This window comes from Microtus pennsylvanicus, chromosome 3 (genome assembly GCF_037038515.1).
Source record: "Microtus pennsylvanicus isolate mMicPen1 chromosome 3, mMicPen1.hap1, whole genome shotgun sequence".
Lineage (NCBI taxonomy): Eukaryota > Metazoa > Chordata > Mammalia > Rodentia > Cricetidae > Microtus > Microtus pennsylvanicus.
Window position 1 is genome coordinate 88,930,920 of NC_134581.1, and position 24,757 is coordinate 88,955,676.

At 43.4% G+C, this 24,757-nt stretch overlaps 1 protein-coding gene across 6 annotated transcripts in view; it reads right to left on the reverse strand.

Moving 5' to 3' along the window:
• The window catches only part of Prdm10 (PR/SET domain 10), a 96,604-nt gene extending 73,292 nt beyond the window's left edge, over positions 1-23,312 (reverse strand). For all 6 annotated transcript variants that reach the window (XR_012910048.1, XM_075966441.1, XM_075966443.1 and 3 more), the window contains exon 1: positions 23,199-23,312. The gene's annotated coding sequence lies outside the window, so the exon portion shown is untranslated. The remainder of the gene's footprint in view (positions 1-23,198) is intronic.
• Between the last annotated feature and the right edge of the window lie 1,445 nt (positions 23,313-24,757).

Consider the following 24,757-nt stretch of genomic DNA (forward strand, 5'->3'; position numbering starts at 1 on the left):
AGTTAAAATATTTTTCAGTTGCAGTAGAAAGTAAAATGTAGACAAATTTAGCTAGGCTATATATACCTGAGAAGATGACGGCTCAAAAAGGATTTCAGCAAATTAAAAAAAAAGAAAGAAAGAAAAAGGGAGTTGGCACACACACATAAACAAAATAAAAACTAAATAAAGAGATTAAGATCTTTAAGGAAGAAAAGAAGGGGAGGAGGGAACAAAGAAGAGGAGGGAGGAAAGAAGGAAAAAAGAAAAAAGGAAAGAATGGAAGGAAAGGCGGGAGGGAGGGAGAGAAAGAGGGAGGGAGGGAGGGAGGGAGGGAGGGAGGGAGGGAGGGAGGGAGGGAGGGAGGCGGGCGGACAGGCAGGCAGCCCTGTCAGACCTCAGGGCTAGAAAGATGACTCAGTGATTAAGAGCACTTGCTGCTCTAACAGAGGACCTGGGTTTAAGCTCTCAGCATCCACAGGGCAGCTCACAACCAACTGTAAGTATAATTCCCGGAGATTTTACACCTTCTTTTGGCTTTGGCAGGTACTGCACATACATGGTATATTTACATACATTCAGGCAAAACACTTATACACATAAAATAAATATAAAATTAAAAAAAATGTTCCTAATTGATTCTCTGACCACCATCAAGAAAGATATTCTAGCTGGGCAGTGGTGGTACATGCTTTTAACACCAGCCCTCGGGAGGCAAAGGCAGGCGGATCTCTGTGAATTCAAGGCCAGCCTGGTCTACAGGCTTCAGGACAGGTTCCAAAAAGCTACAGAGAAACCCTGCCTCAAAAAGCCAAAAAGAAAAAAAAGAAAAGGAAAGGAAAGAAAGACATTCCATAACTACAAGAGTTGAATTACTATTTAAAAATAAACAAAAAACCAGACTTGAAAATCGAGAAGAGAAACAGGGCCAAACAAGGTTCAGGAGTGAGCCAGGGTGGCCACTCCTCCACTCATGAGTCCTTCAAGTCCTCCATGCCAGGCAATAGCTCCTTCCTTTCCTTGTGCACAAAAGGCTTCTAGGACTATCAATTAAAGCTTTTCTCCTAAGAAAGGCTCTTTTTTCCACTTAGAGGAGTTAGAGCACTCCTTTCTTCATAATTCAAAGGAAGAAGCAGCAAACTTTCTGTTAGCACAGGGAATGTGGACTTTACCCCATCTAGTTCAAATAAGAACTTTTCATGTACCCAAAACAAGGTGACTCCTCCCATCCCATCTGACAGTCTGCTCATGAGGGCTCAATTGAGTCCTTCAAAGGAATCCTTACCATTCACTCAAAGAAAAGAAAAACCCAGGTGATGAGACTTGTTAGGGGTCTGTGTCTGTCAAACTCACATGAAAATTCTCGAGAGTTCAAAAGGGCTCTGTGTGAGTTCTAAGGGATGACAAACCTTGATGTCGGCCTTTGCCTTTCATAAGGAATAACTGCTTGGCTGATAAAATGTGAACACAATGTCAGAGAAATCCATGGGGGGGGCACTCTATTCTGTTCTCAAGAGCCTTAAAGTGGCAGTGTGTTATATATTGCTGCAGAACACAGCATCTGAGTTAGGATGAATTCATAGAGTGTGTCCAGCTGGTAGGAGAGATGAGCACCCTCTCACAGGGAACCCACTGTCTTCTTCCAGGCCCACTGTCCTCTGGCAGACTACAGAGGCATGGTACCTCAAGTCCTGAGCTGTTTTATGGCTGTCTGTGGTTAAGATGGATCCATGTATGGGCCAGCTCTTCCAGTATAGAAGGGCCAATTTCAAAGTATATTTAAGGGACCTTGGACCTCAGTTTCCATGTGTCTGGTGACATGAGACTACCAAACATCTCACTCCTCTATTCACCTGTGTCCAGACTTCCTGCTATGTCTCTAGTTCTGGAATGTTGGTCCCTGTGCTCTGACTGCATCAGTAGCCTTTCCACTCTAATTGCTGACTTTCCCAGTCTGGTGACATTACCTAAAGCTCTGCAGGCTTCTCTGCCTCTCTCAACTACTGACAACCCCCAGCCCCACAGGGAGGAAGTAGGTACCAGAAGCTGGGTTTGTTTTTCTAAGTATCCCCTTAGTATCTTCGGTAGCTGACCAGGACTGCGCTACTCTTGCAGAAAACTGAACTCGATTTGATAGTTGTGTGCTGTGGTAAACATTCCAGTTACCTTATGGCTATGTTTATCAGAAACTTTTGAATTTACCAGTGACAGTACAGGTTGTCCTAGACAAGAGCAACACTGCTTTATGGCTTATTTTACATCCCAAAGTAATCAAGACACAACTGGTATCCTGGAATAGTCTTCTCCTAATAAAGAAAAGGAACAAAAAAGCACTAAGAAAGTCTGTCAACAGAAGTGGTGTCTGAAAATGTCCTACTATTAAAATAGCCTGTAGAGTGATCTGCTTCCAGGTTTTTATTATTAAGACCAATTAGAATTTGCGCTACATCATCCTAACTTTGAAACTAAATTTAATAGTTTTCTCCGTGCATAATTTTTCACATAGCAGACAAAAGGAGAAAGTACTTAAAAAGCATATGTCTACTAAGGTTTTATATAGAGAATAAAGAGTAAATAATAAAACTGGGCCTTTGATCCCGACACTTGGGAGGCAGAGACAGGCAGATCTCCAAGTTCAGGACCAACCTGGTCTACAGAGCGAGTTCCAGGACAGCCAGAGCTACATAGAGATACCCTGTCTTGAAAAAAGGAAAAGGAAAAAAAAAGAAGTAAATAATAAGACAGGACTAGACATGTGGCTCAGCAATTAAGAGCATATACTGCTTTTATGAAGTTCAGGTACCAGCATTTACATCAAGTGGCTCACTACTCCAGGAGTATCCAAAGCATCTAACCTGGATGGTGACTCACATACACAAGATAAACACATAATTAAAAAATAATTAAATAATTAAGACAAGACAAAATAACAAAGGATCTGAGTAAACATTTTTCTCAGATATTTACAAATGGGTATTAACACATTAAAAGATGTTTAAAAGAAGAGGGCATAGCTCAGTGGTACAGTAGGAACACATACGTGCAGAGCCGTACGTTCAATCTTCAACACAAACACACATACACACAGTATCTCAAAGGGAATAAACACACACAATGCCCAACGGGAATAATATAATGTGAGATGTTACATAGTTGAACCTTTGAAAACATAGTAAGTAGGACGTAATGGTACACACCTGTAATCCTATCACTCAGGAGGGTGAGGCATAAAAACTGCAAGTTCAAGGCCAGCCTGTGTGTGTATAGATAGATAGATAGATAGATAGATAGATAGATAGATAGATAGATAGATAGATAGGTAGGTAGGTAGGTAGGTAGGTAGGTAGGTAGGTAGGTAGGTAGGTAGATAGATAGATAGATAGATAGATAGATAGATAGATAGATAGATAGATATAGAGAGATAGAATAATGAAAAGAAAAGGAGAGGAAGGAAAAACTATGATAAGTGAACAAAGCCAGTCACAAAAAAAAAAACCACTTATTATATCTTTAAAGTCCAGAACTATAATTCTATACAGACAAACTATAGATTAGTGATTCTACAGGCAGGACTGGAAGGGAGAGGAGCTAAGAGGTACATGTTTCTTTGAGATGATGAAAATGTTCTAAACCCAAACATATATATGGGATATACTTTTAAATAAAATACTGAATTAGAAAAAGTTCTGATAGGATTGTCTTAAATAAAAAGTAAAAGCTACCCTCTCCCTTCCTACCCCATCTCTCCATGTGGCCACTGCTGATATTCTCTTGTGATCCCCCCATTACACAAACCCAGCACACAGAAAACAGCTATGTCTATAAGCACATGCTTAGGTAAAACCATACAGCATGAGTCACATTTTAAAATGCTGTGGGCATCTCTTAAGATACTTAAAGTATTTGCAGTAAATACTACTTTTAACATGGCAATGTAGCAAAAACTTACTCAAATATTTACCTACTAAAGGACTTTCTTTGGTGGTGGTGATTCCAGGGCTAAACCCCAATGCTGGGCAAGCACACTACCAATGAACAACATCCTCCCTTAATATTTTCACTTTTACCCTTACTGAAAGTAAGTATGTATGATTGGTTGTGACACGGAAAGACCATCCATATATTCAAACACAAGGAATGTCTTCGTGAAAGGAGAAGTATCTGCTCAGGACCCCCAAGACTAAGTTCTCAGCACAAAGGGGATTTATCTGCCCCAGAAGATCAAAGGTCAGGGAATAAGAGACAAAGACAGGAGACAGAGGATGAGAAAGAAGGGAAAGAGGACAAGGGAGAGGGGAAGGGGTATTTGTCCCAGAGGTGAACAAAGGACTACCTCTGGAGAGAGCGGAGACAGACGAGGCACAAAGGAAAATGGCAGTTTATAAAGGTACAAGGGGAAACCCGTGTTGGAGTGAGGTGTTTAATTTTAATTGGGCATGTTAATTAAGTGAGACAAAGGGGGCTTTTGATTAGTGGACTTCAATACTTGGATATCTGTGCCTTGGTAGTCTGCCTGAGGGAAGAAGTGTTCAGATAAGAGAATAGATCTTGGCGGCTGGCTTTAGGAATGCAATGGTTTTAGCAAGGCAGAGGGGATCAGAGAGAAAGGCAAGGCCTGCCAGAGCCATGCCTGCCATTCTCAAGCTGGCCAGAGTCCCCTCACTTAGGAGCTGGACAGTTTACTCAAGGGACTGACAAGAGAGCATTTCTAGAACCTAGGAGTTTGTGGCCATCTTCAACAGTGTAGGGAGACCCTGCCTGGTTAAAAATACTCAAAATAAAGCCGGGCAGAGTTGCACACACCTTTGGTCCCAGCACTTAGGAGGCAGAGGCATGTGGATCTCTGTGAGTTTAAAAACAGCCTGGTCTAAAAATAAATAAATAAAAATGAAAATAACTTAGACAAGAGACTAGCCATATACATTTTCATTGTTCATGTGTGTACAGGTGTTGGGGTGTGTGCGTGTGTGTGTGTGTGTGTGTGTGTGTGTGTGTGTGTGTGAAAGAAGCTGGGTATTTTTTCTCATTGATCTTCACCGTAATATTTTGAAACAGGGTCTCTCACTGAACCTGGAGCTTATCAACTCAACTGCACTGGTTAGCCAGGAGGCCCCTGGGATCCTCCTGCCTCCACTTAGTGCTTGGATTACAGGCATGTACCACTGAGCCCTACTTTTATGCGGGTAATAGAGCTCGAACTCAGTTTCTCAAGCTTATGCAGCAAGTAACTTACTGACGAGGCCATCTCCCCAACCCTACTTTACTTTTATTTATCTTTAGCAGGGTTGGGCTTGGACCGGGGTCTGGTGCAGTGTTCCCAGTGAGCTATGTCCCTAGCTCCACAGTGACTATTACTTAACGTCTTCACAGCTTTCGGTACTTTCTGAACCTTTTCCTTTCTTGTCTGTTTTTTGTTTTGGAACCAGGTCTCACTATGTAGTCCAGGATGCCCTTGAACTCACTCTTCTCCTACTTCCACATCCTGCGTGCTAGGATTATAGGTTCGCGTCACCATGCCCACCTTTGAATTCTTTTCAATAGTATTCAGTCTGTTTTCTTTGCTTGTTTATTAATTTACTTCTTGGGTTTGTTTGTTTGTTTGTTTGCCTGAAGATCAGAGAGTAAGACAGCTGCACTGATTAGTCTTACCGATCAGGCAGTGATGACACACACTTTTAATCACTGTAGCCACACTAGTTTGCCATAGAAACCAGGTGGTAGCCGGGCGGTGGTGGCGCACGCCTTTAGTCCCAGCACTCGGGAGGCAAAGGCAGGCGGATTTCTGTGAGTTCGAGACCAGCCTGGTCTACAGAGCTAGTTCCAGGACAGGCTCCAAAGCCACAGAGAAACCCTGTCTCGAAAATCCAAAAAAAAAAAAAAAAAAAGAAAAGAAAAGAAACCAGGTGGTGCATGCCTTCAACCCAGTCTTAAAGAGGAATATAAGATGGAGGAGACAGCTCTCAGACACAGTCTTATTCTGAGATTCCTGAAGGCAACATCACTATTTCCAACTGAGATAGAGGTAAGAACCCGCAGCTGACTGTTTTGCTTTTCTGACCCTCAAGTTGAACCCCAGTTTCTGTTTCTAGGCTTTTATTAATTGTGCTACAATTGTTGGTGTGGAATGTCCTTCTATATATGTGTTGCTTTTATTGGTTGATGAATAAAGCTATTTTGGCCAATGGCTTAGCAGAGTAAAGGCATGTGGGAAACCTGAACAGAGATAGAGAGAGATAGATGTTGTCAAGGAGATGTCATGTATCCACTAAAGGAGAAAGATGCCAGAACATTACTGGTAAGCCACAGCCTTGTGGCGATATACAGATTAATAGGAATGGGTTAATTTAATATGTAAGAGCTAGCTAGGAATATGCCTGAGCCATCAGCCAAATAGTGTTGCAATGAATATAGTTTTTATGTGATTATTCGAGTCTGAGCAGCTGAGAAGTGAAAGCACAATCTCGTTTACACATTGTATTCTGATAAAATGTTTACAATGAACAGTGTTTCCCTTGGACCCAGTTTCCTACCCAACTACCTGTGTATCTCTGTCCACTCCTTCTCACTTATACTGAAAAGAGTTCATCTCCATTGTCTCATTTGAGAATATACCTTTTAAAATTTATTTTTATTTCATGTTCATTGATGCTTTGCCTGAATGTATATCTGTGTGAAGGTGTCATATACCCTGGAACTGGAGCCACAGAGCATTGTGATATACCATATAGGTGCTGGGAATTGAACCTGGGACTGCTGGAAGAGCAGCTGGTGCTCTTAATCACTGAGCCATCTTTCCAATCCCAAGGATATATAAGAGAGAGAGAGAGAGAGAGAGAGAGAGAGAGAGAGAGAGAGAGAGAGAGAGACAGAGAGAGAGAGAGACAGAGAGAGAGAGAGACAGAGAGAGAGAGAGACAGAGAGACAGAGAGAGACAGAGACAGAGAGAGACAGAGACAGAGAGAGAGAGAGAAACATCCCAGATCCCAGGCAGGCTTGGAACTCACTATGTAGTCAAGAATGACTTTGATCTGATCACCGTGCCCCTGTTTCTAAGTTCTAAGATCATAGGCATGCACCTCCACCAGCGGCTTAGGTCATCCTAGGTGTTGCACCCAGAGCCTTGTGCATGCGAGGCAAACACTTTGCCAACTGAGAATACATCCCCAGCTGAAAATACTTTTTCAAATATATGTGCTAAAGGCAAGGCTTACTCCACATTTCTCATCCCCCTGGGCCTTTCAATGGTATTCACAACCTCCTGAAAACTCTGCCCTGATTCCCTTCCTGTGGCCTTCCTCCTATGTCCAGAGCATCTGCTTCACAAGCCCTCTGCTGGCTGAAGCTGCAACAACTGTACTGCTCAGGTCCTCTCCAGGTCCCTCCTCCCCAGTAGGCTCATCTGCTCCTAGGACAAGGGCAATAGTTGTCTCTGCTTAGATGCTTTGGGCCAATATTATAGAACACCTAGTTATTTTTCATCATCCAGATGCCAAAGTCACTGTTACCTCCTTGGGCGACCATTTTGCACATTCTCTCCCACCTGACTCTCCTTTAACACTCTGGTAGGCATTACTGTTAATTAAAAGGACTGGGGATCTAGGGAATTATGTAAATGGAAAACACTAAGTGCCATAACTCATACACAGAAAACCATCAAAAATGTCCCCTGTTGCCAATCGGTGGTGGCACACGCCTTTAATCCCAGCACTCAGGAGGCAGAGGCAGGCGGATGTCTGTGCAGTTCAAGGCCAGCCTGGTCTACAAGAGCTAGTTTCAGGATAGGCTCCAAAGCTACAGAAAAACCCTGTCTCAGAAAAGAAAGGAAGAAAGAAAGAAAGAAAGAAAGAAAGAAAGAAAGAAAGAAAGAAAGAAAGAAATGCTCCTTGTCATCAATGTCGATATTAATAAAACTGTTAATGGACCCTAATAATTCATGTTCATCCTAGGATTAAAAGAAATGAGAATAGCCATGGGAAAAAACATAACCATAGATTCTTTCTGCTCTTGCACATACAAGATATACTTAAAATTCAAAGCATGCAAGCTACAAACTATAAACTCCCCAATAAATGTAAAGGTTTGTCCAGTCAGAAAAACAATGAAACAGAGGGCTAGGGATTTAGTTCAGTAGTAGAACGTTTGACCAGTTTATATGAGGTCCTGGGTTTGATTCCCCAGAATATTAAACAAAAAAAAAAGAAAAGGAAAGAAAAGAAAAAAGTTGAAAACATAGGTTTGTAGGTTTGGGGACTTGAGTTTCAGCAAAATAGTGATATACTGCTTCATCTAGTACACTCCCAATCAAAGGCCAAGCAACATTTTTCAGGCCATGTTGCTGCATTACACAAAAAGGATTCTGTTAATGTTATTCTAGTTTCTTTTATCCTCATTTCAGTAGGCTATCTTCATTTTCTTAATTTTATTCTAAATTTGTTATAGTAGATAAGAACAAATGGCGAGAATATAGAGAAACCAGGACCTTCATATGCTTTTGGTGATATAAAACACTGTAGGCACCTTGGTAAAGAGGCTGGCAATTGATCAAGAGTCTAAACAGGTGGCGCACACCTTTAATCCCAGCACTTGGGAGGCAGAGGCAGGAGAATCTCTGTGAGTTTGAGGCCAGCTTGGTCAACAGAGTGAGTTCCAGGACAGGCTCCAAAGTTACACAGAAAAACCCTGTCTTGAAAAAAAAAAAAAGTCTAAACAGTTACCAGATGACACACTGGTTCCTTATGAAGCTATAATAAAACCTAGTAGAATAACATATTTCCCCAAAGAACTTATACATAAATATTCATAGTGTTATTCGTAAGAGCTAAAAACTGGAAACAATCCAAATACCCATCAACTAATAACAGGATGCAAAAAATGTGGAATATCTATATACATGCCCATAAAAAGAATGAAGAATTGGGAGGTTAAGGCAAAAGGCCAGCAAGGACTTCACAGACAGGCCATATCTCAAAAAAACAGCTACCCACGCTCCTATAGCAACCCTAATTAAACTCAGAGGGTTGCCAAAAACTGAAAAAAGGAAGAAGGGAGGGAGGGAGGGAGAGAAGGAGGAAGTAAAAGGAGACAAGACAATGAAAGGAAGACTGACTGGGAAAAGGAAGGAGATCAGAAAGAGGGGAAAAGAAAGGATTAGGGGGTAAATATTTTCAAAATATGTTATATAAATGTATGCAAACATCAAAATTAAGAGCACTATTATATATAATTAATATGTATTAATTAAAAACCAAAAAAAGGAATGAAGAACTGATGTGTGAATGATGAAGGGCCTAATGGATGAAGCCTGGAAATATACTAAGTGAAAGAGCTGGTGAACAAAGAAATATACAGTGAACGACTGCACTGATACAAAACACGCGAAACGGGAAATTCGTACACACGCAGTAGGGAGATAGATTGGGGGCAGGGGTGGTTATGAGAAGGTTATAAAGCTGGTCGTGGTGAGAGTTGCATAATCTGAAGATTTGAAAGTCATTAAGTTGTATAATTTAAATTAGTGGACTGTACAGTACATGAATTATAGCTCAAAAAAGCTTTAAGTGTTGTAGATGGAACTTCAGGCTGTGTGTACACTAGGCAAGAGCCATACTACTAAACTAGTCTCTAGTTCAAAGCTGTTTTTGTTTTTTTTTTAAGATAGGGTCTCACTCCATCTGTACCCAAATCTGTACCTAGTCTGAAATTTAGGTAAGTCTCCAACCTTGGCCTCTTGAGTGCTGGAATTATAGGCATGAACCACCTATCCAGCTCCAAGGTCTTTTTATGATTAAAAGCATGGAAGTTTAGCCAGTATAAACTTTTCAAAGAGAGAAAGTATAACTCTTGCCACAATATAAACTTTTCAAAGAGAGAAAGTATAGCTCTTGCCACAAGAGTAAACATGGGCGCATTTCTGACGGATTTCTTGAGAGTTCCTGGACAAGACAGAACACAGCAAAAGCCCTGAGGAAATGCTTAGGACCTAGTCACTATGAGAAGGCAGGGGACAAAACAAAACATCCAGAGCTGGGGTGATGACTCAGTGGGGAAAAGCTCTTGCTATGAAAGATCAAGATGAAATTCCTAGAACTCAGGTGAAGTCCAGAGCAGGCCTGTAATCCCAGAGCTCCTTCAAAGAGATTCCAGGAGAATCCACCCACAGGCACTAGGCTCAACCAGCCTGGTGCTCAGTGTCAGTCATGGGAGAATTCAAGGACTGGTACCTGAGGTTTTTGGGGTTTTGTTTGTTTGTTTGTTTTTTGTTTTTGTTTTTGTTTTTTTTAGAATCAAATGGGCTGGAGAGAAGGCTGTGTGACTAAGAGCACCCTGTGTTCTGCTCCCAGCTCACAACTGTCTGTAACTCCAGTTCCAGAGGATCCTATGCTCTCATCTCACCTCTGCAGGCACCAGGCACCACATGGTATACAGATATACATTCAGGTAAAACATTCACATGCATAAAATGATAAAGTAAGTCTAAAGGGAAAAAAGAAATGAAAGCATCAAACAGTGGTGACTGGGACTGAAAGGGTCACAATGAAAGGTAAAAATTTTAAACTTCATTCAGTTGGTTTACCTAGTTTCAAGGTTCAGGAACTAGTTTTTCCGGTTTCAAGCAGGTGAAAGGCAAATTCCAAGGTCTGACCCTTAAAGAATCTCTCCCAATCAATAGCACAGAGAGGAAAAAACACAGAAATCTTTGAAAAATCTCCAGGTGATCCTTATGTAAGCCAGATCTAGTTACTGCACAGCAGGGAAAGAAAAATGCACAATCATCCTAGAAGTGACTTAAGGGCTGATTACAATGAGGCTTCTAATAATCATGGGGCAAAGAAAAGAGCTCAAAACTCTTTGCCATCTTAATGATGTAAATAAATATTCTTACACAAACTTCCAAGGGCCAAAGCTCCCAGAAGAAAGGGAGGGAGGGAGGGAGGGAGGGAGGGAGGGAGGGAGGGAGGAACGAACTCGTCACTGTTGATAAAGCTCAGCTGAAGAAGCTGCTGGACACCAAATCTACCACCTGAGCTCAGTCCCAGAATCCCCACCAGTTGTCTTCTGACCTGAGCATGTGCAAAGGACACACATGTACACAGTTAAAACCTTTTATGTTGCTAAACAATAACTTAAAAAGAACATTTCCATCTTCCTTCAAAGTATGCAACTCACTGGCTCCTTTAATTTAACTGTGGGTCTTTGTCTTAGAATCCTGGAGAAGGTGGGGGTGAATACACTTTACCAACCAGGTGGCTTTCCGGGGATTTACTTTCCAGCTTCCCCTTACTACATGGAAATAAGGAAATCAGTACCAGACACCTATGAGGATACCTGAAGAGAACTTTGTAAATACGACTCAAGGAAGTCATTTGCAGACTGAAAACTGCTGCAGTTGGCTTGCTGACTAATACCGAGCCACTCTGAATTTATAAAGATCTCAGTACTTTCCCCTCATGCTCCCTCCAAACAGCAGCATCACTTGCAGACAACTTGCAGGGAGATCGATGCCACTGGTGGTGTGGGTATGCCTCTGCATGGATTGCTACATGCCCTGCTTGTCTCAAACTTCTTAGTTAAAGTAGCAATCACAGTAGCTAAGTAGGAAACTTGCAAGCTGGTCTTCTGCAGCCTGAAAAGCTGCAGGTAACTATGCCTCAAATATTTAAAAAAAAAAAAATCCAACCCCAAAAATAAAATCCTAGACAGTGTAGACAGAGGCACAGTCTGAAGTAGTAAGCTGTTTCCTCACTAAGTGCATTGGGGGAAAAAACAAACAGACAAACAAAAAAAACCAACCAACCAACCAGTCTTGTTTAGAGACTGAACCATTACTCTGACGCAGGACTAAGAAGCTAATTGATACTGGTTTGAAGCCATTCCAGTTACAGCTAACCCTCAGCCCATGTAGACAGGCTAATGAGGGCCTAACCTGTCTTTCACCTCCACATTTTCATTCCTCAACTATTTTCATAGTTACAAGTGAAATGGGTAAAATAAGTATTTTATTAGCAAGGTCAACAATCCAGATAGATGACATATTGAGGCGTCTGCTTTTTAAAAACTCTTACGTTAGGGATATAGATAGCTCAGAGGCGGAACACTTGTCTAGAAAGCACAGGGCTCTGGATTTTATCCCCAGCACAGCAAAAAAGAAAAAAAAAACCTCTACAGCAAGGCAGGCATGGTGACGAATGTCTTTAATCTCAGCATTCAGGAGGCAGAGGCAGTCGGTTTGCTTAGTTTGAGATCAGCTTGATCTGCAGTTCCAGAAGAGCCAGGGCCACACAGAAAAACCCTATCTCCAAAAAGCAAAATAAACAAAAAAAACTTCTATCTTGAGGGTTAAGGAGATGCCTCACTCAGCAAGGTGCTCATCATACAAGCATGAGAACCAAGTTTGGATGCCTAGAACCTCCATGGAAAGCCAGCCGTGGTAACACAGGTCTGTAACCCTAGCACTGGGGAGGCAGACAGATGGGATCAATGAGGCTTGATGGCTAGCTAGTCTTGTTAATTGATGACTCCAGCATCAGGAAGAGACCTCAACTCAAAAATTAAGGTGCAAAATGGCGAGCACACGGGTTGAAAGAGAACAACAACTCAGTAGTCTGCTGACCTCCACATGTGCTTGCCTTTGTTCAGGTGAGCCTACACACTAGACTCTTTATACATGCACTAGAGGAGTTAAACGAGATCACAAAATTGGGATCCCTTGACAGATGCAGCTCTTCATTTTAAAAATCAGCATAATCACAGTTCCCCTGGTTGAAACTGCAGACTGTGGAAATTCAGTGTTACCTAAGTAAACAAGGAGTGGGACAGTAATAATAGAGTGGCTGCCGTTACTGAGCAGCCTGCAGGTGCCAGGCACTGTGAAATGCCCTTTAAATATCAGCTTTCAAAAAAGTCCTCACCACAACCAAGAGCGGCTGCTTGTCCAAGGTCAAAACACTATGTGGGGCTTAACTCCAGACCCATGACCACAGAGCCTGGACCTCTTTCCCCACTGCAGCAACAGCTTCCACCCGGGCAAGGCTGCCAGGACCCAGCAGGGTTTGCATTTGCTTCTGTCTCCTGGTTTCCACCAGATGATGAAATCACAAGGCTAGACTGCTTCTCAAGGGAAGTAGAGGAGGCTGTAATTTACTCAGCCCACAAAGAGCTTTAGTTGAGCAAATTGTTCAAAAGCCAGAGAGCTAAGCAACTACAAAGACATAGTGAAGAGTTCCCATTGGGGAAAGAAGGAATGTGTGTGTGTGTGTGTACACATGAGAGTGTGTACTACAGCATGCACTTGTGAGTGGACATCAGAGGACAGCTGTCAATTCTCAGGCACTGTCCACCTTTTTGGTGTTCCCTAAGACAAGTTCTCTCACTGGCCTGGATCCCGCCAGTAGTGAGCCTCACAGATCCTCCTGTGTTGGCCTCTTTTCTCTGGGATTACAAACTCCACTAACTCTATTTTATACTTTCTTAATAATGCTGCTTTCCAAAGTAGCTGTGACCACCCCCCAAAAAATAATAATAATAATAAAATAAAATAAATACGCCTACCAGCGTTGTATGAAGATCACTACTATTCAACACCCTTACAATTTGGAGTTGCCTACTTCAACTTGGGTGTACAGAAATATATCGTTGTGGATTTAATTTATGTTTCCTTAGTTATTCACAAGGTTGAGCGGATATATAGAGAGAGATAGCTATAGATAAATACAGATACATCTTAGACTTGTGGGTTTCTCATTTTCCAAGTTCTGTTGAAGACTTTGTCACTCCATTAGCACACGCAGCACCTTGCTCAAGAGTCTCTTCACTATGCAGAAGCCATGCATATACTCTCCTACATTAAATTCCAAAAGCTTTCTCATTTTGCTCTTCACCTGCTTCCTGGGTGTTTGAATATGTATGAACCTATTTCTGGACTGCTTATAGTGTTCCACTGATATCTCATTATTAATTTGTCAAAAGCACTATTACATTGTTTTAAGTATTAGTTCTTGGCTTCTATGAGAGAAGTTTCCCAATTCTCTTTCAAGAGTAGTCTGCCCTTTCTTAGAAGCAACTAGTCTAACTACATTTTTTGCTGGGCCTACACTAAGCACATAAATGTTTCCAGAGTATTAATGCCTTTGAAACACTGAACAGTCCTTGAACTTATGTGGTTCCATATCACTCAAAGTCACTCCAGAAAGCTTTTAGACTTTTTTCCTACAAAATCTTTTTTTTTTTTTTTTTTTTTTTTTTTTTTTTGGTTTTTCGAGACAGGGTTTCTCTGTGGTTTTGGAGCCTGTCTTGGAACTAGCTCTTGTAGACCAGGCTGGTCTCGAACTCACAGAGATCCACCTGCCTCTGCCTCCCAAGTGCTGGGATTAAAGGCGTGCGCCACCACCGCCTGGCTTTTCCTACAAAATCTTACACATGGTTTGCTGAATTTAAATTTTATCTGCAGGGTAGAAGTATAGACTAGTAGTAGAAGTCTAGCCTGCCATGTGTTAAGACCTGCATTCCATCACCAGTACCACAAATACACAGATGTATCTGCTACGGTTTACAACTGTTGAAAACCATGGATATGGAGGTGGGGGTATGAAAAAATATTTTTGTGTGTAAGAGAGAGAAAGGTGAACAGAGGTTGTGGCACTCACTTTTAATCCCAGCATTAGGGAGACAGAGGCAGGTGGATCTCTGAGTTCAAAGCCAGCGTACTCTACTGAGTGAGTTTCAGAATAGTCAGGGCTACACAAAGAAACCCTGTCTCAAAAACAACGAAAACAAAACAAAACAAAATAAATAGGGCTTAGTTAAAAGTGTCCTTAAAAAAAAAAAATACTGCCGGGCTGGAGGCAGAGGCAGGCGGATCTCTGTGAGTTCGAGGCCAGCCTGGTCTAAAAGAGCTAGTTCCAGGACAGGAACCAAAAGCTACAGAGAAACCCTGTCTCGAAAATCAAAAAAAAGAAAAAAAACATACTGGCCGGGCGATGGTGGCGCACGCTTTTAATCCCAGCACTCGGTAGGCAGAGGCAGGTGGATCTCTGTGAGTTCGAGACCAGCCTGGTCTACAGAGCAAGTTCCAGGACAGGTTCCAAAGCCACAGAGAAACCCTGTCTCGAAAAACCAAAAAATACTGGGTGCAAGGGCTAGAGATGGTTCAGTGGTTAAGAGCACAGGCTGCTCTTCCAAACGTCCTGAGTTCAATTCCCAGCAACCACATGGTGGCTCACAACCATCTGTAATGAGATCTGTGCCCTCCTCTGGCTTGTGGGCATACATGGAGGCAGAATGTTGTATACATAATAAATAAATAAATAAATCTTAAAAAAAAATACTGGGTGCAGTAAGTGGCATTCACGTGGTAGCGGTAACTGTCTAATTGGACTCAAGGCCCACTCAACAGGAGAAAAAGCAAGCCTGGTATACTGAATACCTAGCCAACTACCCAGGATTAATTCTTAGAAAAGAATCTACTACTATTACTTTGCTAGACCAGCATAAACCACACTCTAAATCCTATCCTGACATCCTCATCTTTTGAGCACCTCCTTTATGTTTTTGAGAGAAGGTCTCACTATGTAGCACTGGTTAGCCTTGAATTCTTGTAGATCAGGCTGGCCTCGAACTCACAGAGGCTCATCATCTGCCTCTGCCTCCTGAGTGCTGGGATTAAAATCATGCACCACAGCCAGGGCATAGTGGCACACACCTTTAATTCCAGCACTCAAAAGGAAGAGGCAGGTGGAACTCTGAGTCTGAGGCCAGCCTGGTCTACAAAGTGAGTTCCAGGATATCCAATGCTTCTACACAGAGAAACCCTGTCTTGAAAAAACAAAAGAACCCCCCCCACACACACACACAAACAAACAAACAAAAAACCCTGTGTACTACGATGCACCCAGCACACATTAAGAATTAAAGGTAGGGTTGAAGAGATGGCTCAATGGTTAAGAGCACTAACTGATCTTCTAGAGGTCCTGAATTCAATTCCCAGCAACCACATGGTAGCTCACAAACACCTATAATGAGGTGTGGTGTTATCTTCTGACGCACAGGGACACATGAAAGCAGAACACTGTATACATAATAAATATGTCTTTTAAAAAATTAAAAGTTAAAAAGTTGGTCGGGGGGATGAAGCAACAATTCAGTTAAAAAGGTTTATTGCTCTTACAGAAGACCAGAGTCTGGTTCCCAGCACCTACAAAGTGGCTCACAACTGTCTACAACTCCAGCCTTAGCGGCTCAGACACCCTCTTCTGACCACCACTAGCAGCAGGCATAAACATGGTTCACATACATACATCCAGGAAAAACACATATAAACCTATAAGAGATTTATTTTTCTGTTTTTCTTTGCTTGTTTGTTTTTGTTTTTCAAGATAGGGTTTCTCTGTGTAGCCTGGACTCACTACTTAAACCATACTGGCCTCAAACTCACAGATATCCGCCTGCCACTGCCTCCTGAGTGCTGAGATTAAGGGTGCATGTTACCATCTCTCAGCTAAAAAAACTTTTTTAAATAAAAAAATATATATGGTGGAGAGTTACAGAGGAAGACAGCTATTGTGTGCCTCTAGCTTCCGCATGTGCACACAAAGGAACATGCACCTGTGCACGTGATACCACAAAGACAGACAAAACAGATCTCATTTTATTATTAAGTTCAAACAATGAACTGAATATACATTAATTCAGTAACATTTAACACAACTATTAGGAAGTGATTCTGAGACTAAGACACACTACAAAGAAATACTTGTGGGTTTGTGAGAGCTGTCATAACCACTAGGAAAACTAAACATACCTACAAATTAGCAATGGGTATTAGTTTACACTAGAAGAGCCTAACAATAATAAGCACATTGTATTGTTACTACAGAACACCTCACCCTATCAGGCTTAAGCTGAGTTGTTCAATAAAAATACAGGAGTCACATAATTTAAAATTTCCAGTAAGCATGCTGTTTAAAGCCACATATTATCATCAGCATTTAAAGTATTATTTTTTCATTCTAACTCTCAAAAAACTGGTGTGTACATTTTACACTAACATATTGTATAAATGTGATATTTCAGAAGTTTAGCAGACAAGCTGCTGGCTACACAGGCTACTAGCCAATATGCTGAGCTAAGGTATACAGGAGTAAGGCTGTATAAACCACATCAGAGTTCCCGAGGCTGAAAGATAGCATATAGCTTCAATATTCTAATTTTTAAAAATTTTTGTTTCCTTTTTTTACTTATTTTTGGGCATGAATGCATGATATGGCATACCAGTGGAGACGAGAGGTCAGCCTGGGGAAGGGAGTTATTTCCTCCCACCAGGTGGGTCCTGGGGACTGAGCTCAGGCAATCAGGTTTGGCAACAGGTGCCTTTACCAGCTGAGCCATCTCTTCCACCACCACCCCACTCTAACTCTGAAGCAAACGAGTTAAACTTTAAAATAGGCCAACAGTAACTGGCTATTTCATCAGATTGTCAAGCATCTTCTGGCAATCTTTGTTTGGAGTCAAAACCCATGCAGTATTAGCTTTGTAACAACTGTTTTCAGGACATTTTAACTAGTCTTGCTGTCATTATGAGGTTAACCATAACTTCCTTCTTCCCCAACCAGTTCCTCACACATTCATCCTCCTAAATTCACTGTTTCAAAGTTATCCGAAAAGAAGCTGCTTCCTGGAGCTGGAGAGATGCTCAGGGTTAATAGGAACATTTGCTGCTCTTGCAGAAGACCTGATTTGGGTTCCCAGCACCTATACAGACTTAGAACCATCTGGAACTCCAGTTCCAGACAATATCACACCCCCTTCTGGCTTCTAGGAACACCAGATATACATGTGGTACACATACATACATGCAGGCAAACATTCGTAGACGTACAAAAAATAATAATCTTTAAAACAAAAAAAAAAGGAAGCAATTTCCAGTCACTCCTACAACCTGAACAGACTTTCAGTTACCCAGGCATGAGCAACAGGAAGACAGCAAATAATCTCAGAAAACAGGAAGGGGAATTAAGTTTCAGAATCAACAGCATGGTGGAAACTTATGGAAGCTACAGGAAATAACTGGAGTTGCGTCAGCTCGGAGAATTCCCAATGAGCCTTCAGTTGGCGTTATAACAATACTTCCAAAGGAGAGGGGCCAGATACACTTCCACCACCTACACGGTGATTCAACTAAACCACATGGACAGGAAGCCAGACTGTGGTGGTGCGCACCTTTAATCCCAGCACTCAAGAGCAGAGACAGGCGAGTCTCTGAGCTCGAGACCAAGGACAGCCAGGGTTACACAGAAAAACCCTGTCTTGAAAGCCCAAAAAAATAAAAAAGAAAGAAAAATATGGACCAAGGTAACGAAGAAAAGGACCTATTCATTTTCCTGTCCTATCCCACCTGGACCCCTGGAGAAGTGCAATGGAGCCACTCTGTGATTTGGTTGGCCCAAGCTTGTATGTGTGTGTTGGGGGGCGGGGTGCCTGCCATGCACTGGGGACTGAACTCAGGGCCTTCCACACGCCAGTCATACTCTGCCACTGAGCTATATTCCTAGCCCTGCATTTCATTTTTCTTAACTCACTAGGCTAAATTTCCATGTGTTAATCTGTCAGAGATTAACAAATAAACAAGAAACAAGTTCTGCAGGTAGGACAGCAGATACCTGAACTGGGAGCGTCTATGTTTCTAGAATGTATTCAAATGGCAGTAAGTATACTGTCATTCAAAGGAAAAATAAACTACAACAGGATGCTTACTGGTTTCTACAACATGGTTTTTACCAAATGAAATCATACAGCCACCATGCATTTACGTCTGCGAAAACTGCAAACTTAAAAAAAAAAAAACTGCAAACTTAGTGAGGAATGGAAATTACAACTCAGTGCTTCTCTGTCCTTTATAGTCAGTTCTACTTTTCCAGAAACCTATCCTTTTCGATTGTATTTCCTTTTCTTCATTGTGTGCGTGTGTGAGTGTGTCTATTGGCCTGACTGCACATGTGGCGCCCAGAGATCAAGTGCCTTCCTTCCTCATTGCTTTCCACCTTATTTTCCCTTTTTGTTTTGTTTTGTTTTTTGAGACAGGGTTTCGCTGTGTAATGGCCTTTTGCTATGCTGGAACTTGCAACTTGCTTTGTAGAGCAGGCTGGCCTCGAACTCACAGAGATCCACCTGCCTCTGCCTCCCAAATACTGAGATTAAAGGTGTACACTTAACATTTCTCCACCTTATTATCTAAAACAGGGACACTCACTAACTTGCAGCTCACCCATTCAGTTTGACTGGTAGAGCTCCAAGCCCCCAAGGTCAGCTTGTCTCCATCCGGAGTGCAGCTGTGGTCACAGGCACGCTGTGCTGTACCTGGCTTTTATGTGGAGACTAGGGATTAGAACTCAGGTCTTCATGTTTACATAGCAAACACTATCCACTGAGTCCCTGGTCCCAAAGTTTTGATTGTCTTTTTTACTTTTTGTTTTATTGATTTTGTTTTGTTTTTGGCTTTTCAAGACAGGGTTTCTCTGTGTAGCCCTGGCTGTCCTGGAAATCGCTGTGTGTACCAGACTGGCCTTGAAATCTGAGATCCTCCTGCCTCTGCCTCCTGAATGCTGGCAGTAAAGGCGTGCACCACCACCTGGCTCTTTTTACTTTTTAAAAGCAAATCCTGGGTCAGTGAGATAATGTTACTCTCAAAAGATGTGAGGAGAAAGCCCTCTGATCCAAATCATCATGACCAAATTAATTAAAGCAAGCTTTTTTATTTGTGTACATGGGCTGCTTCCCCCTGAGGTGGGGTTCAGGTCAGCATTGGAGGTAAGGAAGACGACTTTTATAGCTCAGAGGTAGGAGGTTTCCAAATGGGGGATTTGGTGGGCAAAACAGGCGGGGTTACAGAAGCAGAACAGAAGCATAACAAGTTATTCATAATGACTCCCTGAAACAAAGATGTGGTTGTAGGGAAGGCATGACAACAGGTGGTCATAACAAGGGTTATAATAACCTTTTGAAACAAAAGTAGGGTTGCAAGATGATTGTAAACAACTTTTTAAAACAAAAACATGATTGCCATTCCTAGAACAGGCAGTCGAGAACCATTTGTAGTTAAGGTTACAGGTAGGGCATAGCCCAAACCTTGAGAAACATAGGTTTAATCACAAACAGAAATGAATCTAGTTTGTCTTTACTGTAAGGTGGATTTTAAGCCTAAAATGGAGAGGTTCTTCAATAGCTAAGCAGGTAAAGCTGCGTGCCTTGAAGACTTTGGTGCCCTGAGTTTGTTCCCAGGAACGCACATAAAGGTAGGGGAGAACCAACTCCTATCCCCAAACAGCTTAAACTAAAACAAACAAACAAATAAATTGATGAATAGATGAATAAAAGCTGAGTGGTGCTGGCGCATTCCTTTTATCCCAGCAGTTGGGAGGCAGAGTCAGGAGGATCTGAGTTCAAGGCCAGCCTGATCTACAGAGTGAGTTCCAAGACAACCAAGGCTACACGGAGAAACCTTGTCTCAGAAAACAAACCAAAAAAGTAAAATGAGGCAGTGGTACAGGCAAACACCTTTAAGCCCCGGAGTGGAAGCAGGATCTCTTTGAGCCAGGCCAGCCTGGGTCCATCTGCAGCAGTGGTTCTCAATCTTCCTAATGTTGCAACCTTTTAATAGCTTGTGTTGTAACCCCAATCATAAAATTATTTTCATTGCTACTTCATAACTGTAATTTTGTTGTTATGAATTGTAATGTAAATCTGTTTTCCAACGGTCTGTGAAAGGGTCATTCAACCCCCAGGTTGAGAAGCAAGGCTCTATAGAGTTCAAACCAACTAAGACTGCAACCCTGCCTCAAAAGAACAAAACAAAGCTCGGAGCAGTTTAGCAGTGCTCAATTTTAATCTCCTTTAATTCCAGCAGAGACAAGCAGCTCTCTCAGAGTTCCAGAGCAATCTAGTCTACATAGCAAATTCCAAGTCAGCCAGCACTTCATGTCTCAAATCATTTTTTTGTTTTTGTTTTTTTTTTTGTTTTTTGAGTCAGGGTTTCTCTGTGGTTTTGGAGCCTGTCCTGGAACTAGCTCTTGTAGACCAGGCTGGTCTCGAACTCACAGAGATCCGCCTGCCTCTGCCTCCCGAGTGCTGGGATTAAAGGCGTGCGCCACCACCGCCCGGCCGTCTCAAATCATTTTTAAGCAAAATGAATAAGAAAATTACTCTTTCAGTTTAGTGGACTTCAAGTGGCAAATCACCATGAAGTATTTAGGCACCCATTTGCCACACAAGGGGCTCACACAAATATTTTGTGCACATTCATAATTGTACACAAACATCTAAAACACACCGATAAATTAGTAAGGATTTCCTCTAGTCATTATACTTTAGGGGTTTTTACTTCTTAGTGCTGTTTCTATGATGATCATATGTGATTATGTTAAAATTAGAAAAGCGGGAGGTGGTGGCACACGCCTTTAATTCCAGCACTTGGGAAGCAGAGGCAGGTGGATCTTTGTGAGTTCGAGGCCAGCCTGGTGGTCTACAAAGCAAGTCCCGGGACACCTAATAAGAGCTAAGGCTACACAGAGAAACCCTGTCAAAACAAAACAAAACAAAAAACTAGAAAAACAGACAAGAAGACATTGACCAGTGCCAGTCAGTTATATTGAATTGACACTCCCAGATCACTCCCCTATGCTCAGGTCTGCAATATAATATACAAATTACTTTTGGTAGACCATGTTACAAATCATTAGTAAAAAGACTTAATATGAGAGAGGAAAAAAAGACCCTTTAGAAAAAGGTAACTACTTCAAAAGGTTGATGCTAGTGGAACAACTGGGTCATGAGTGGAAAAAAAAAATCTTGATCCAAAACAAAAATGTAAACCTAAATGACAGGGAATCGTTCCTGTGAAAATGATTCACTCTGTGTTGATTTCACCTGTTTGTAAAACGTAAACAACCTAGTAAAGTTACTAAATACACCAGATTGAGCAAATATTGTACGTTGCTTTGCCCCCAACGAATTCTGATTTTATGTTTTCTCAATACTAGGGCAACAATAAGTACAGTTCGGGAGTGCAGAAAATCCTGGAGTGGCAAGCGTGGGGTGGATGGGTACAAAAGAATACAATGTAACGCTGCACACCCTCTGGCCTACAAAGAGCTGACTGCGGCAGTGGCGCGAACAAGACAGAAATCGAGGTTAGCCACGAGCAACTTTGCTTTTAATGAAAAGTGGATACAGCTGGCCTTAAGCACGAGGGTGGTGGGAGATGTGCAGGCAAGCTTTTAATCAGTATAAGGATTCGAGGCATGGGATTTAGCTGGATGAATGTCATCAATGACACCACAAAGCCAACCCTACCCTCTAACTTAAGTGTACATATATACTGGTTGAAATCCAATTAATACACATACACGGATAAAAGAAATGGCACCCAGTGCTAACCAGCCTTCGTGCTCCCGCAACTATTCCATTTTACCTAGTACCTAAGTAATCTGGCTACAGACTTTTCTTGTTTTAGCATTAGCTCAAGGGGAGCCCGGCTCCCAAAAGACTGGACTCGCCAGCTCTGCAGGTCCTCGGCCTCCGTCCTACCCAGCCCGCCGCCACGGTCGCAGACAGGCCCGCAGGGGCGGGCGGGGCGGCTGGGGAACGCGGGGCCGGGACACCAGCACCAGAACCCAGGGCCACGCGCGCCGCCACCCCCCGCACGGATCCCGGCCGGCGGACACCCGCCCGCCCAACCGCCGCCCGGCGCGCAGGCAGCCCAACCGCCGTCCCGGCCCAACCAACACGGGAGGGGAGGAGAGGAGCGCATGGCCGGCGGGGCATGCGAGCCGCTCGGGGGGCGCGGGGCAGGCTGCGAGCCGGGGAGACGAGGCGGGCGGCCCCGAAGCCCGCGCTCGACGCGGGGCCCGGACGGCTTCCCGGAGGGGCCTAGCCCCTTTTCGGGTAGAAGGTGCCGATGGTTTGACCCCCCACCCCGAGCGAGGTGCCTCGTCCCAGCCCCGGCTGGACTGTACCATCGGGCGGTGCCGCCGGGATTGCTCCCCCCCACCACTACCATCAGTTCCCCCCCCACCCGGGTCCGCGGTCGGTTGGCCCCGGCCGGGCGCTGAGACGCAGAAAGAGCTGGGCGCCATTTTGGGTGGGACTAAGCAAAGACGAAACACTCTCCCAGGCGAGGGGATACTCCGGACCCTGGTTTATCCGGTTCTCTTAATCCTTTAGGTACTTACACGACGTTGGGTGAGGGGAGCTGCAAGATCAGCGGGTCCCGGATCCTCTCTCCCTAGGGGTGATGGAAATCAACCCCCCCCGCCGCCTCCAGGTGGTTCTTCCCGCCGCAGAGTGGGAGCAGCATAAAAGGCGGGGTCTTATTAGCATAATCTGCCTGGCAACCTGATCTCAACGTTACGTGATTGGCTGAACTCTGAAAGTCCCATGCTGTGCCTAGAGACCTGGAACGCTGGGCCGAACTGACAAGCCCAGATTTAAGAGTCATGACGAAAATCCTGGGACGCTAATTCAAGCGGCAGAGAAGGCAAAAGGAGATTCACACAATGGCCCAATGACTGAGGGCCTCTTTATTTCGTGCTCTGCTGTTCATGTAAAACCCAATAGAAGAGCGAGTCTCTGGCGGGGCTCGCCTGCGTTTGTACTCTAAGCCAATCAGAAAGCCCCACTCTCTGCATTCAGGGTCAAGGCCCAACTGAGAACCCTGGCTGGCAAATGGAGGGACACCGTCCAGCGTGCTTGAGTTTTCACCCTGGAAACCCAGTGTGCATCCAGGTTCCCAGTCCACCTGTCCCCCTACACTCGGCTCCTGGGGAGCTCTGGACGTATGGGCGGTGCATCTACCCGCGCTAGCGCGGATTTGCAGAGAACCGCGTGCGCCCTGGGGCTCAGTAAGACTGGGACACGCCTTTCCGGGACCACAGAAACCGGTTAAACACCCTGCAGCCCCCCCACCCCGCCCTCTCCCCCAGGCCCAGGAGTGGCCTATCACCCTTCAGGAGCAAGGGGATTCTGTCTTCAGTCCTTGCCGTCCTCTAGAGCGCCTACACTACTTTTCTCTTTTCAACACTCTACCATTCTGGAAAAGTGCTTTGCAGAAGCAGTCTCGGTAGGTTGTGCCTCGGCTGGTAGAGTGCTTCGCGTGGTATGTATTAAATCCTGTGTTCAGTCCCCAACACCTCATAATCCTGGAGCGGCGGTGCACCCAGGAGATGGAGGCAGCAGGAGCAAAAGTTCAAGACCAGCTTGGAATACTGAGACTGGGGTGTTGCGGGGGGTGGGGTGGGGTGTTAATCAACACCGAACAACCAAAAATGACTGGACTCTCTTCTTTCTTAACTGAGGATATCCACATCCTATGGTCCTTTACGACTGCGTTCTCAGACAGCCAAGTACATAGAAAAAGTCCAGGCTTTGGAGTGATAAGCTGGAAACTCCCCACTGACAACACGAATAGCAACCAAATGTCAGAGACCTTTGCTCTTTGTGTCTACAGGGAATGGTTTCCCTGTCCATGACCTGTACTTTGCTGTGTTGCTTTGAAGATTAAATGAGTTCATACTTGTAAATCTCTCCCAACACTGAAACTTACATTAGCATAGGGTTAGTGATGATAAAGCCTACAGAATGACTTGGAATCCCAGTTCTTGAGTGCAAAGGCGGAATTGTTGAGGGTAACCTGGCCTACATAGTTCCAGGCCAGCCAGCAGCACACAGCAAGATTTGGTTTCCAAACAGAAAAACCCTGTAAAACTACTGTTTGAAAGAAAGAAGGGAAGAA